The sequence below is a fragment of the Benincasa hispida genome, chromosome 11 (genome assembly GCF_027475165.1).
Source record: "Benincasa hispida cultivar pf3 chromosome 11, pf3_genome.v1.1, whole genome shotgun sequence".
NCBI lineage: Eukaryota > Viridiplantae > Streptophyta > Magnoliopsida > Cucurbitales > Cucurbitaceae > Benincasa > Benincasa hispida.
This window is the reverse complement of record NC_143488.1, coordinates 40328506-40343931: the sequence shown is the minus strand read 5'-3', so window position 1 is coordinate 40343931 and position 15426 is coordinate 40328506.

Below are 15426 nucleotides of genomic sequence, written 5' to 3'. Positions count from 1 at the left end.
TACTTTCTCAAATCATGCTGAAATTCTTATAATTCACGATGCTAATCAAGAATGTATATGACTAAGATCAATAACTCAGTACATTCGTGAAACATGTGTTTTGTCTTATAGTAAAAATCTTCCAACGATATTACACGAAAACTACACAACATGCATATCCCAAATCAAAGGAGGATATATTAAAGGAGATAAAACAAGACATATTTCACTAAAACTTTTCCACACTCATGATCTTGAAGAAAATGTTGACATTATTGTACGACAAATTTGTTTGGGAAGATTTATTTATTTTATTATTATATTATATTATATTTATTTTAATATTATATTTTATTATATCCGTGTTCCCGTTATACTCATTAAGTTCACAACAATGAGATTTTTTTATAGATATTTTTATTATGTTAAGAAAAATTTTAATTCTACTCTTTGTCCATTAAACCCATAAACATACACCTTTTTTTTAAAAAAACAAAGTTCGAGTAGAGATGAAGTAGTGCACTGAGATATCTCGACTAAGTTAACACATACTTAACACCCTTATCATACCCCAAACCAATAAGACGAAAATTTAATACTGAGTCAATGTACAACTGGTAAACTTATTTAGAAATATCATAGGATTAGACTATGTTTAATATTTTTAGAAAGCATTGAAAATGAAAGAGGCATTGATGAACATAACCCTCTTCCCATCTTATGCACCCAATAATAACATAAGCTTACATAATTTCATCATCGATCTCGCGAGAGAAAGAAAGAGATTTAATTTGGCAAAACATTGAAACGGGAAAGAAAAGGGAAGAAACACAACACACATGTAAACATTAGACAACATAATCTCCACAATACCCCGCACTGTAGCAAGCACATGTACCGGAGAAATGGATGCAACCGATTGCAGGATTGCATGGCCAACCTAATACGGGACAACCTCCATTTCCTCCGCCATTTTTCATCATTTTTCTTGGGAAAGAACTGGCGCCATGGCCGTCGGTGACGAGTTCGATCACTATCTCCTCGGTAGGAGAGGTCGAGTCGGCCATGGTAGCAATCATAAGCATCATCACCATCATCATCGCTATCATACCAATGTTCTTGCTCATGCTCTCCATTTTCTTATTACTTGCTTTCCTCCTCCTCTCTTTCAATTCCCTCCCTTCAATTCTGTGTTTTGTGTTACCCTTCTATTTATAGACAAAAATGGTAGGTGATAACTATAATAATAAGCTAACTAGTTTCTTCATTTTAAGGTATAGTTTGAATCCTAATCCAATCTTATTCAAATACATATTTATATTCTATTATATCATTTTTAAACTAAGGGGGTCGAGAGTAGGATAGAGCACTTCTTAGGACATTTGGCTCCAAGTTTGGAATCTTAAGACTGGGAACGTTAAGTTTGGGGATTAGGTTAGGAGATTTAGGTAGTCTGAGATAAGAAAACTATGTTTGGAATGCACGTTTTGGAAGTTAAGAAACCTATGTTTGGAGTGTAGAATTAAGAAGCTTGGGAATGAAGAATAGATTTTCAAATTTTGAGTTTTGTGAAATATTTTTTTGTTTTTAATTGGTGGTTAGATTTTATGTTATTTTAAATTTCTCATCATAATTATTTTAATATAGTTGACTTTAAAGTAAACTAAAAAATTTAGAATAATATTTATTTTTTTGTAAAAATTTTAAAGTAGATATTTGACAAAAATTATAATTTTACTTAATTTATTGATTTAATAATTTGATATTTTGATTTTACTATGTTTTGAAATAAAATTTCATAGAATTTTATCACTTTAACTAGTTTGAAAAATATTGGATTTTTTTTACCATAATATGTTGACTTCAAATTGAAATAAACTAACATTTTAATCTTAAATTCAATTAGTGAAAAATTCTATATTTTTTTTATCAAATTACAATTGAAGAATAACAAACCATAAAGTTTGAATTTTAATTTTTATTTAGCCATTAAGTTGTTTCCAAAATATTAATCCTTTAAGTTTAAAAAATAATTCAAAATCTTCAGTTAAATTGACCAACAATATATATATATATATATATATATATATATATATATATATATTAAATTAAATATTGGTTTTCTACACATATAGTCTAAATAAATATACCTAATTACACTACTGTTGTTATTTTACACAAAAATCTAACCCAAAATTTACTTTTTCAGCTCTCCTTACTCTTCAATTTTTATAATAATAATAATAATAATACCAAAATAAGCATGTAAAGGAAGTTTATTTGATATATATAACACCATGTATTTGAATTTTCTAGAATTAAATCAATGTATATTTGATAAGTGCATAAACAATACAATTTATACAAGAAATCGTCTTAGAACAAATATTCGATGTATATTTATATTTTTCAATATATTTGTAATACACCAAAAAAAATAAATCGTGATATTTGCGATATATATTTACATTTTTTCAATATATTGCAATATATCTGACTAATATCTGAGAACGCAATAAATAGGTGATCGATTTTCATCTAGAAATAGAAGAAAATAAACGAAATATCATAAAATGAAGGAAATGGGATGAGTTGGTGATGAGTTGTGTGCAAATAATTCAATTTTTAGTCCTCCCAAATGGGATTCCAACAACAGATTTTAGCTTGCGTATGACTTCAACAGGGAGACCCTCTATCCCGTTAATATTATTATGCGTCGAGAGTTATCTGCTTTACTTCATCATGAGCTTTCTATGAGTCATTTTAAGGCTATTTTTTTCTCATAACGCTTTAAACCCCAAAATTTTGGTTAAATTTACCTACTAATTTTGACAAAAGTAAGGTAAAAATATAAACAAAAGTCAAAACTTATACAAAATTAAATCTGTTTAATATACAAGATTAAAAGTCTGAGAAAGGCTTTAGAACTCACAAATGTGTATACACACTATGATGTTTCTTTTAATTCAAACTATAGTTTTTCTAAGTTTTTGTTTGATAGGATAATCAATGAAGTTATTATCCATAGTAGTTTTATTATATAAAAATTTGTTGAAGACAATTGAGATGTAATAAACTAATTGTTCATTTTTATTTGTTATTTCTTTCAATTGCTAAGTAAATTACTTTTATAAAAGTCTAAAAATCCAATTTTTTTTTTTTCCCTTTCTAGATGCAATGAGAAAGTGTAGGTGGTCCAAACAAGATGGACAAATAGAAAGCTCTTTATTTTTTAAAACTTGACAAGTATGCAAGTGCTTTTTTTTTTTTTTTTTTTTAATTTTAAACTTTTTTTGAAAAAATAGAAAATTAAACTTATAAAGAGATAAGGTCTTATTTTTTTGTTATCCATTTTTACAAAAATTCGATGGTTCGAAAAATTTTACTTTTGTTTTTGTTTTATTATTATTATTATTATTATTATTATTTTAAAAGAATTTGACAAAGAATTCAAATGTTTCTACAAGAAATAGAAACTATAGTACATAAGAAAATTAGAAAGAAATAAACACAATTTTCAAAATATGGAAAACTAAAAACAAAATCACTATTATAAATAGTTACTATAATATTGTAAGTTCTCTACTTTATTATTAATATATTCATAAATTATAGACTTCATGCCAACATAAACATAATTACTCAATAACGATTGATATGCACTCATTTCATAAATAAATTGAACATTCACACTTTCACATTTTATTCAATTAACTTTTTTTTTATGAAAAACAAAGTAAATTTTATTAGATTTGAAATAATGGATAGTATAGAAAATAGATTTGCAATTATGAGAAAATATAGAGCCAACTAAAGATTAAGGTAGATTGTTTTTTCTTAGTGGAATATTATTTTGAATTTTAAAGTGTACCCAAAATTTATAATGGTTGATGTACGATTCTGGCACCTTCAAAGTATTTATCAACCTAAAAATTGAACATTAGTTCAACTAAAATTAATTTATATCATCGACTTCAAGTTGTCAGATTAGATCATTCACCTCACTTCACATATTGTCAAAAATAATTATTTAATTTATTTTAAAATATAAAAAAAAACTTAAAGAAAAAATATGTATCAAACATGAATTAATTATAAGAATTGAATTTTAATAGCACAATATAAGTAGTAGTGACGTATATCGATACGATTACTAAGAAAGAGAAAGAAAAAACTTTCCACGTCATCATCAAAGTATTTAATTTTGATCGGAGCACGTTTTTAAATTTAAATGTACAATAATTTTATGGGCATTTGATGAATTGGTTGAATAATACAGATATCGGACAACAATAAATAAAAGAAAATTAATGGTCCAACTAATATTTTGAAATTTATCTAAACTTTTTGTTTGAACTTGAAGCCTTTCTTCCCACGTGAAAGAGATGACAACACATTACGTACTCTTTTGCAAGTTAGGGTAAATTACAAAAATTATCCCTAAAATAGGATGGTATTATAATTATATCCTTAAACTTTTAATTTTAAAAATTAAGCTTTCATATTTATACGCGACTCTTAAACATGCATAATTGTATAAATTGTAATAATTGTATAAATTTGAGGGTTTAATTTTATCATTGATGGATTCAATTTCTACAATTATTTTAAATTTGATGGTTCAATTTTAACACTTTTAGAAATTTGAGAGTCTAATTTTTACAACTGAAAGTTTGAGGGTATAATTACAACTACTAACATACTTTAGACAATTTTTCTTAAAAATTATATACCTATAAACTATTTGCTTTGATGTACTCAACCTAACTATGAAATATTTGGATTGAGTTAGTTTGAGTTACTTCATATTATTATTTAAAATTTATATTTTAAAAAACGTAAATATAATATATAAAAGAATTTTCACTCGTTGAATTAAAAGTAGCAAATCAATTTTCAATTTATAATATGAAAATCATTCCTTCTATAATGTTCAAAAATTATTTTTAATATTTATTGGAGAATAAATTTATACTATATTAAAAGGGATAAGTTGTCTATAATGGATTTCATAATCCCCTTTCCCCTTTTTTTTTTCCACTTTCCTTTAACTATTTATATTTTGTCCTCGTATTCTTTCACATGTTTTTATGTTTCTTTTTTTCGTTATGGAGTCTTTTAATTTTCTTCCTTATTTTTCTTCACTAATAAATGACTAGTAGAGTGAAATTCAAAACCATACACGTCATTTAACAAATACATAAATCTCTTTATAGAATAAAAACATTTCCTACTTGCCAACAAGAGCGTAGCTCAACTGACATATTGTTCATATAATATATAACTTTGTTTTAAATTGTTTATTTACAATTTAAAGTCAATAAGATTATATTGGTTTAATCATTTAATTTTGTTAGAAATGTGATTTTGGTTAAATATATTTGTTTAAGTCCCTGGCTCGATGCTCATGGGTTGTCGTGGAGTTGTCTCAGATTTTATCTCTGTGGGAACTTGTCTCAAAGATTGTTCTTCAAGGTGCCATCTTTGTAAAATATTTCTTTCCTTCTTTAAATTATTTTGCAAAACATTTTCTTTGAGGTGTATTCCTTTTTGGTGAATTTCCAATATTATGTGATGATCATTTCAATCATTCTGTTGTATTATTTAAGCCCAAAAGAACTTTTGTGCTAAGGTTGTCGCATATATTGTTTATGAGATCTTTGTGTGAATTTTGCATAATACTTACTGCACTGCATATATTTCAAGAAGAAGTTTTTATGACTTGTTTGCAGTGATGTGTTCTTTACTTGCTCTTTCAGTGAGCTTTTCCAAAGAATGTAGAGTGCTCGGTCTTAGGGAGAGCTTGAGACATTGTTGATTAAGAAGAATTTTTCATACCTTAAGAGGAGCCTAAGGTTTCATTCTTCGAGAAGGGAGTTCTCAAGACTTAGGAGGAGTCTAAGTCCTCACGTAAAGGGAGTTCACATTAAGAAAGTAAAATGTTTTCAAGTGAGAGGGGGTCTCATATGTTTAAAGGGAGCCTAAGTGATCCAACACCAATATATGCATATTTAGGGGGAGCCTAAGATCAAGTGAGAGGTGTAAACCCTTGAACTTGTTTTACTAGTTAATTAATTTTAAGTTCTCTTAGTTATGTGTTAAAGATGTGTATTATCGTTAATGCAAAAGTAAGCTAAGTAAGTTTAAAGAATGATGCATTTATAATGTTTAAGAGAAGGAAAATCTTCTAAGTGTGGAATGTTGAGCTCTTAGGCGACGTGGAAAGAAGTTAAAAACTTAGAGAAAGTAGAGGACTCAATGCGTTGGAGCTATGAGACACCATGCAAACAGAGGACCAAGAAGGGGACGTTATGGCTAAGTACAGTAATGCGGTATGAGGGAAGTATGTGACTAACCTTGTATGCCAAGGTTGAGGGCTAGGTTGATAAACGAGGTGATAGTGGATATGACGATGGGTAGAAGTATGCGTCAATCAGGAAAAGACTTAAGTGGCCACAAGGTCATGCAGTGAATTTAAGCTGAGGAGTTCAACTTAATTAACTGGTAAATAGGCCAGATGTTAGTCTTAGAGATGTCAATTGGAAGATAAGTATGCCAGGTGGCGTTTAGTTAAGCTGGAATGTCATGCAAGCCTAAGTATAAATTAACATGATGAAGAAGAAAAATGGTTTGCCAAAAGTTTTCTTATGCCTAAGGCAAAGGGTGCTACTGTCATCTGAAGACTTAGAAAGTGAGAGAGTTCTCGCCAAGCTTGAAGGAAAATTGAAGGATTCTAATCAACTCAAAGGGAGTAATGCTCTAAATATAAAGTAAGTGAAAGTTAAGATGTTTATGAGCGAATTCGTAGAAAATAGTTTAGCTAAATGAATGTTGTGATTAAAGTTATGAAATCTGGAACATTGAAGTTTGAAATGATGTTGTGGATGAATAAACAGGAAGCCGCATACGAAGAACAAACAAGCAACTGACTGATACTACCAAAAATGTGTTATCTCCCTCTCCTTAATTCAAGATCGCTAGGTTATTTAATGTGTTTAATTAATGTTTTTATAGGTCTTGAGTGTACAAGAGTTTGAATGAATCGTTTGGTGAGAAAATACGATAAAGCGGTCAAGTTATGAGCTAAATTGTGCTAAGAGGTCAAGAAGGCTGAAGAATTACCATTATGCCCCTAGTCAGAGCATTGCACAATGCTAAAAGACAGTAGCGTTACATTTTACGTTGAAGCAAGACAGCATTGCAACACTACGAACATCAGATGGAAACACGCATGTATTGTTTGTCATAGGGTTGCAATGCTGTGACACCTACTATTTAATGTAATTTTGGACGATTTATGAGGTTATCATGTCGTTTTTCCACTTTTTCACTTGTTTTATTCTCCTTTTTACTGTGAACACTATTGTTTTTACCATTTTTATCATCTTAGAACTTCATTATTGTCATTTTGGTAGATGATTAGTGGCTAAGGTAAGTATTCTTGCTTGGGTTTGATTGCTTTCTACTCTTAGCTTACTTGTGCGACTTATTCTTGATAAAACATTGTTAAGACTATTTTGTTTATGAGTTTTAATCTGATTGTATTGAAAATGATTTGCTATTTCTTGCTATTGCTTGACAATAAATGCTTAAATGTTGCTTTTCCATGCTCTTAATTTATCCTTGATTAAGATAATAAATTAATTATGGGCAAAGGGTTAGTTTAACTTGTTCATTGTAAGTTGAACATCGATGAGTAATGCTTTAATCAACCTTGAATTAAAACCGTACTGAATAAATTAATTAGATGATGGAAGTTAGTTATTTATCTAGTTTAATCCCCAAAACTTAATGCGATTAGATCATTCAAGTTAGTATGGATTCATCTAATTTAATTAAGCTAATTAGGACATTAGGACGATTGATTAGGATTCTAATCAATTTGGCTAGCTTAAACAAGAGAATGGTGATCTAAATTCAATGATCGATTAAACTAATTGAGAAAGCACGACATCAAAACCCGAGATAGATCTTTTCATCATTAGTTTTCATAAATCTTCCTTTCTTGCCCTTATTCTCATTTTTAATCCCATACATTTTTTTATTTTGTTTCTTTTTAATTTCCCAATTCCAAACCAAACCCCTCATTTTTCGGCTATCATACTATAGGTCTCCTAATAAATGGTTGTGGCTCTCTCTAGATTCGACTCCGTACTTTCCTTTACTACCTGTTTAGTAGAGGAAGGCATGAGAAATTAATTCGGTGCAATGCGACCTAGTGCTTACCACTGACCAATTGATGATATGCATTGATGCGTAGACAAAGAGTTCACAACTAAAATGCTCTGAGTACGTTTCAGATGTTCATCGCATAGGCTAAGAAAGTGTTTTAGTACTTATTTGAGCACCCTGAGGAAAGATATCCAAACTTTTAGCCAAGTTATAAGGTAAGATGACTAAGGATAGCTGATGTAGTGAAGATGGATTATGATGCATTGAACTTAGTTCCAATGCGGCAAATTACTAGTATGCATGAAGTTAAGTTTATGCACTAAGCTCTAAAGGGAGCTAGTTATATTGACCAAAAGGCCTTTTCTTATTTCAGGGCAAACGCAAATAGGAGAGGCTCATAGATCCCTTGGATATGTAGCTTAAGGTAGTGAGTGTCTAGTTTTCAAAATATTTGTTAAGTGTTTTATTTATGAATGTTCAACACATACTTACTCTTACTTTAATGTTCAATTCATGCTTTTAATAATAGGAGTTGAGTTTAAGGCATGATTGATGTTTTAAGAGACAGTTTTTATATGAAATTTTCATGTGTTCCACTTGAGTTTTCATGTCACGAATTAGCATTTAAATGGGTTATTTACTGATTTCTGTAAGTTTGAATGCATGATATTTAATGATGTTAACATGTGTGATGATATCAAAACCTACTCCTAAGCTTTGGTACCGAAGGTATAGCAAGGTACCAAGTTATATGATGATCCTTATGCTACCGAAGATATGATAAGTTATACAAGATCCTATTCAGTTCTACGTGTATGTAAGACTTATGTTATCGACGTTGATGAAATCGAGCAAAAGAGCTCTCTCTCAACTAAGGTTAATAGGGATTGAGCAAAATGGCTCTCCTACATGTTCAGACAAGGGAGTAGAGGAATTCTATAGGATATGTTGATGAGTTTTAAACCAGGATTCTTATGTTATGTTTTCTTTATTTCCTAACTGTTATTTATAAATCCTGGTATGTTAATGAAAATGTTTTATTATTAAGTGGTTTATACTATGAGTTATGGAAGCATTTTTTCTTAAAAGAAGTCACTCACTAGGCTTTCCAACTCACTCTTTTAAATGTTTTCCTCCCCAAGTAGTGGTCAACGTCTCAAGGCCTAGTAGTTCTGCCAGTCAATCGCTTTTTAGACTCTTAGAAAGTTTGAAGCTTAGGTGGCTCATCATGTTTTGTTAATCTAGCTTTGATGTTCATGACATAGAACATGGTAGAGTTTGTGTTGAATAGATGTTGTAAATAAGTTTGGTTCTTCTGAAACTACTAAGTATTTTAAAGTTGATATTCTGATTACTAATAATTTGTGTGGTTAGAATTGTTGCTGAGATTATGTGTTATGTTCTAGAAAAGTATAAAGTGTTAATCATGTTTAACAGGTATGAAGGACGTAGGTTTAAAGGAATATGTTGGCAATAGTTTTCATTGAAGGGTTTGCAACTAATGTCGTCACATCTCTTCACGAATTAAGAGAGTAAACTGGGGAGGGGTGTGAAAAGAAGGAATCTCACATCTAGGTGGAACTTAGGTGCTTAGCTAAGTTGGGCTCCACATGTGTCACTATAATCTCTATTTACAAATAAGTACAACGTTGTAATCGCTTAACTTTTATATATTAGTGGACTATGTTTTCTTGACACTCTACCCACCAGGCTTAAGTGATATATCATTGAACTAAGTTACTAATTCTTGTGTGTTTATTCTTGATTTACTCAATGTTACTTATAGATGTCCAAAAAACTCGATAACCCGACCAACTCAGACTACCCAACCCAATTGACGGTTTGGGTTGGGTTAAAAATTTTTTAAAATTTAAAATTCGTGTCGAGTCTCGAGTTACTCACTTTCAAGGTCGGGTTGACCCATCCGACCTGAATATGTATACATACAAATATATATATATATATATATATATATATATATACAAGGCAGAAACCCAGTGGCACCATGCTGGCCTGATGGTCCACGAAAGCACGACTCCACGCCCCGAACTTCGAAGCCTCATGATATTACACACACACACACACACACACACACACACATATATATATATATATTAAAGAAAACAAATCAGAAAAGAGAAAAGAGAAAATCAAAGTCGAAACCCTCGTTCAGTCGCCCTCACATCCCGAAACGAAAACGAAAACCCTCGCCTAGGCACCCCAAAGCCTTTGTCGCCCTCGCCGAATGGTCCTCGTCTCAGTCCAAACTCCAAAAATGAAAACCCTCCACCCTCCGGCCTCCTCTCAGTCTCAATCGCTCGATCCGGTCTTCGCCTTAGTCCTCTCATCGATCTGGCCAACGCCTCACGCTTTCAATCCGGTCTCCCCTAAGTCCCCTCACTTCCAGTACTAACTCACGCTTTCGGTACATTTTTTTTTTTTGGGTACTTTTGCTTTTCTATTTAATTTTGGGGGTTTTATTTGGGATTTGTGATCATATTTCTTCCAATGAAGTATGCATTTCTTCTGTTTTTTTTAGACATTTGTACAGATTATTGTGTTGCCACAAAATGTTGATAGTTTTGAACTGTAAATTATTAGAAGTTTCATTTGTTTTATTGTCCAAGTTTTTTTTATTCCATTCAAACATGATTGATTAATAAATTAATTTTTGTTACATTCAAACGTAATTGTTGTCCAAGTTTTTTTTCTTGTTCCATTCAATTGTAAATTATTAGAGGTTTCATTTGAAATATAATTCACTATTCCATTCAAACGTAGATTGATTAATAAATTAATTTTTGTTCAACCTCGCAATGTCTTGAGAATAGTTAGATTCTTCAAAGTCGTCACAATGGACACAGAATCAGATACTGCTGAATCACCATTTTCAAACTTCATCATGAGTAAAATAATTTAATTTTTATTATGTACATATACTGTTTATGTGTGATTGATTGATGAATGATCTTTATACATAAGTTGTTATGAGTTAATTGAGAAGCTAGTGTTTGTTTGTTTGTTTGTTTTTTTAATTGTATAGGTAGGTGTAATTAGTTGTCTACTAGTTTCATTTATTTGATAGATGGACAACAGTAGTGGTAATGCAAGTGGAACCGATAATAATGAAATGCCTCCTCCTCCTCCTCCTCCTCCTCCTCCTCCTCCCCCTCCTAATGTTAGCCAAACTCCTAAAAATATACCACCCCTACCTCCCAAGTCCAATCTAAAGAGACCTAATAAACCAACTTCGTCTATGTGGGATGATTTCACAAAAAGGGAAGCGAGTGCTAATAATGGAGCTAGGTGCAAGTGTAACTATTGTGGTAAAGATTACACATGTGATAGTAATACTTGTGGAACTAGTACTTTATGGAAGCACTTAAGAAATCGATGTAAAAAGTACCCATATAAAGAAGAAGAAAAAGGACAAACCACCCTAACTCTCGTATCTTCAAATGATGGAAAATGAGTCATTGCTAGTAATTTTGTGATGACATTGTTTAGGCAACAAGCGTGTAGACTAGCACGTACTAAGATGATAATTATAAATGAGTTGTCGTTCAAATTTGTTGAGACAGAGGGTTTTAGACACTTTTGTAATGTTTCGTGTCCTAAGTTTGATGTTCCATCGAGAGTCACATTCGCTTGAGATGTATATCAACTTTATCTTGAGGAGAAAAAAAGGTTGAAATCATTTCTAGTTAAAAGCTCTCAAAGAGTTTGTTTTACTATCGACATATGGACTTCGCTACAAATGTGAACTATATGGTCATCACTGCACATTTTATTGATTCTGAATGGGTTTTGCATAAGAAGATTTTGAGTTTTTGTCAAGTTGCTTATCATAAGGGGGAGATCATTGGGAAGATGATTGAGAATTGTTTGTTGGAATGGGAGAATGAAAAACTTTTTCCATCACCGTTGATAATGCAAGTTCTAATGATGTGGCTATTTCTTATGTTAAGAGAAAACTTAGAAGTTGGAAATCGGTTGTTTTAGATGGAGAACTATTACACATAAGGTGTTATGCCCACATTATTAATCTTATTGTGAATGATGGACTAAAAACTATGCATGATTCGATTGTCAGTGTTTGTAATGCTGTAAGATATGTTCGATCATCACCTGAGAGAATGGAAAATTTTAAAGCTTGTGTGAAACAAGAAAAAATTCAGTGTAAGGCTCTTGTTTGTTTTGATGTGGCAACTAGGCGGAATTCTATTTATTTAATGCTTGAACATGCAACTAAATTTGAGAAAGCTTTTAGAACTTTAGAGGAGGAGAACGAGGACTTAGATTTTGTTGATTACTTCGAGGAAGATGACTTTGGAAATAAAAGATTGAGCCCCCAAGTACATCTGATTGGTTGACTACAGATGTGTTTATTAAATTTTTAAAAAGGTTTTATGAAACCACCACAACAATAAGTGGATCTTTATATGTGACTTCTAACGTTGGTTATAAGGAAATTAATAAAAATTCAATTTGATTTAAACAAATTGAGTAACAATACCAACTCTGTTCTAAGTATGATGGCTATGAATATGAAGACAAAGTTTGATAAGTATTAGGGTTCAAATGAATAAATTGATGTTTGTAGCTATGGTGATTGATCCTCGATACAAATTAAAGTACTTGAATTATTGTCTTTCTAATGTTTATGACAATGATGTGGTTAAGGATATGGTTGAGAGTGTGAAATTATATTTGTATCGTCTATATGACTTTTACAAATCACATAACATTTCGCCTCGAGGTAGTCATAGTACCAATGATTCTCAACCATCAAAGACTGTCACTATAAATGAAGATGAACATAGGGTGGACGAAGAAATAGATGATCCGTGGATAACTTTTAAGAAATTGAGAGAAGAAGAAAGTTCATTGGAAGTGGAGAATTATTTAACTTCTTATTTGTCTGATAAGTAAGATATGATTTTGAGATATTGTACTGGTTGAAAATGAATGGCTACAAATATCCCATTTTATCAAAAATTGTTCGAGTTATTTTGGCAGTTTCGATATCTACCGTTGCTTCTGAATCTGCTTTTAGTACAAGAATTCTTGATTCCTTTCGAAGTTCTTTGACTCCAAAAACAGTGGAGGCCTTGATATGTACACAAAATTGGATTCGTGGCAGCTTAGTATTACTAGATCTCCATCCACAACTTGAAGAGTTAGAGATTTGTGAAAATATTGAGTTAGGTAATTAAATGAATTTTTTATTGTACATATTTAACCTGTTTATTGTACATATCTAACATGTATTATGCTCAAATAATTAATATATTTATTTTTGCATGATTTATTTTGTAGAGAGCCCATCATCCTTTGTCCTTTTGAAATAAGGAATTGGATTTGGAGCATAATGATGATTTTAATGGTAAGTTTTACTACCATAAGATCAAATATTATTATTACCTATAAATGATCCTCTTGGTTTAATATATATGTAATTTTTTCTGGTATTGATGTGTGAAAATACTAAAGATGAAGAAAAAAACTCACTCAAGTCATTTGTCATGCCTCATGGTACTTTTGAATGTTATTATTGAGCTTTTGAATGTTATTATTGAGTTTTTGAATGTTATTATTGAACTTGAATTTTATGTAATAGGTCAATAGTCATTATTAAACTTGGACTTTTTGTTTCTATTTTGAACGTAGACTTTGAATATTTTGAGTAAAGACTTTGAACTTGAACATTTGAATTGAATTATTTGAGGAAGTTTCTTTTGAAGTTTATATTGAATTTATAGTCGTTGTATTTTAATGTAAATGCTAAAATTTCGCATTGATTACATATTTTTTATTATTAAATTTTTATTAATTGATGTAATATATTTAGAATTAGTTTACTTTTGTAAATATGAAGGTTTATTGACCCACAAAAATCAAATTGTTCATTAGAAAAGGATATAACGAAAAAAAAAACAGTTAAAATTCGAATTTTTTTTTTTAAAAAATAGAACTGGTGACCCAACCCGATCCAACCCAAATTTTAAGATCAATTCGAATTTTTGGATTGGGTTGGGTTGGGTTGGCCCTTCAAAAATGAACCGATAGGGTTCATTATTAGTCAACCCGAATTTTTGGTTGGTCCACAAAATTCTTCCAACTCGGCCCAACCCGGACCATGTACAACCTATTGCTTTTCTGTTGTCTCTAACTTTGCTAGGGCATTGTGTGTGACATCCATATGTGTGTGTGGAACCACATTCCAAAATTTTAAAATTTCTCAAAAAAGCTATTTTAAAAGATTTGTAACCACGTCAAACACATTTCAAATCTATGAAAAATAAACAAAATAACACACATATATAGTCTTATCAATTATCTCTTTTATTACTTTTAATTTAATGTCATATATTTATTATTTATATATAATTAAAAATATATTAGTTTAAAAATTTATATTATGAAAATCTTTGACAACATTCATTGAACGTGTTCTCGAATTAGTAATCTAAAAAAGTAAGAAAATTAAGTAAAATTAAGATAGATATATGTATGCGTAATTATATTGGAAATAAAAAAAAAAAAACAAACTTTTTAAAGTTAATAATAAATCTTCGTTTGGATTATTTTAGATGAACTCATAAATCAATATAACCTATACAGTTTTAATTTATTTGAATCCAACGCATTTCGACCATACTGGTTGGGTTGAGTTGATCGAGATTTTTTTAAGACCTTGTTAGAATATTTAGAAATTTGACGTATAAAATTAGCATCCTATCTTCTCTTTGACATGAAGCATTGATCTTGATTTTAGGTGTCACATGTTTAATTATTGAGTTTGGATAGTGATATTTATTTTAATCTATGAAGCATAGATACTTCATGTGAGGTAAAGAATTCGTATCAGACACATATCGGATACTGATACTTCCAGATACTTTCCAGATACGTATCTGACACGCGATTTGATGTATCTATTTCTATGCATATTTTTTTTAAAAGAAAAAAAGACAAGTAACTCATCTAATCTTTCCCAATCTAAAACTAGGCAATCTATTTAAAAAGCTCACTACTCGAGTCCAAAACTAAAAGAAAAAAAAATAATGGGTCGAACCTAAACTAGAATCATCTAATCTCCATTTTTACATTTGAGTCCCCACAAAGTCCACAAAAATGTAAACCATTTGGATATCTTCAATAATTCAGGAAAGAAGTTCTTCATTTATCTTCATACTTCTCCCTCTAATCTTCTTATTCTTCTTTACAATATGAGACACTTTTCTATTGCATTTTATTAACTATTGTACTTTA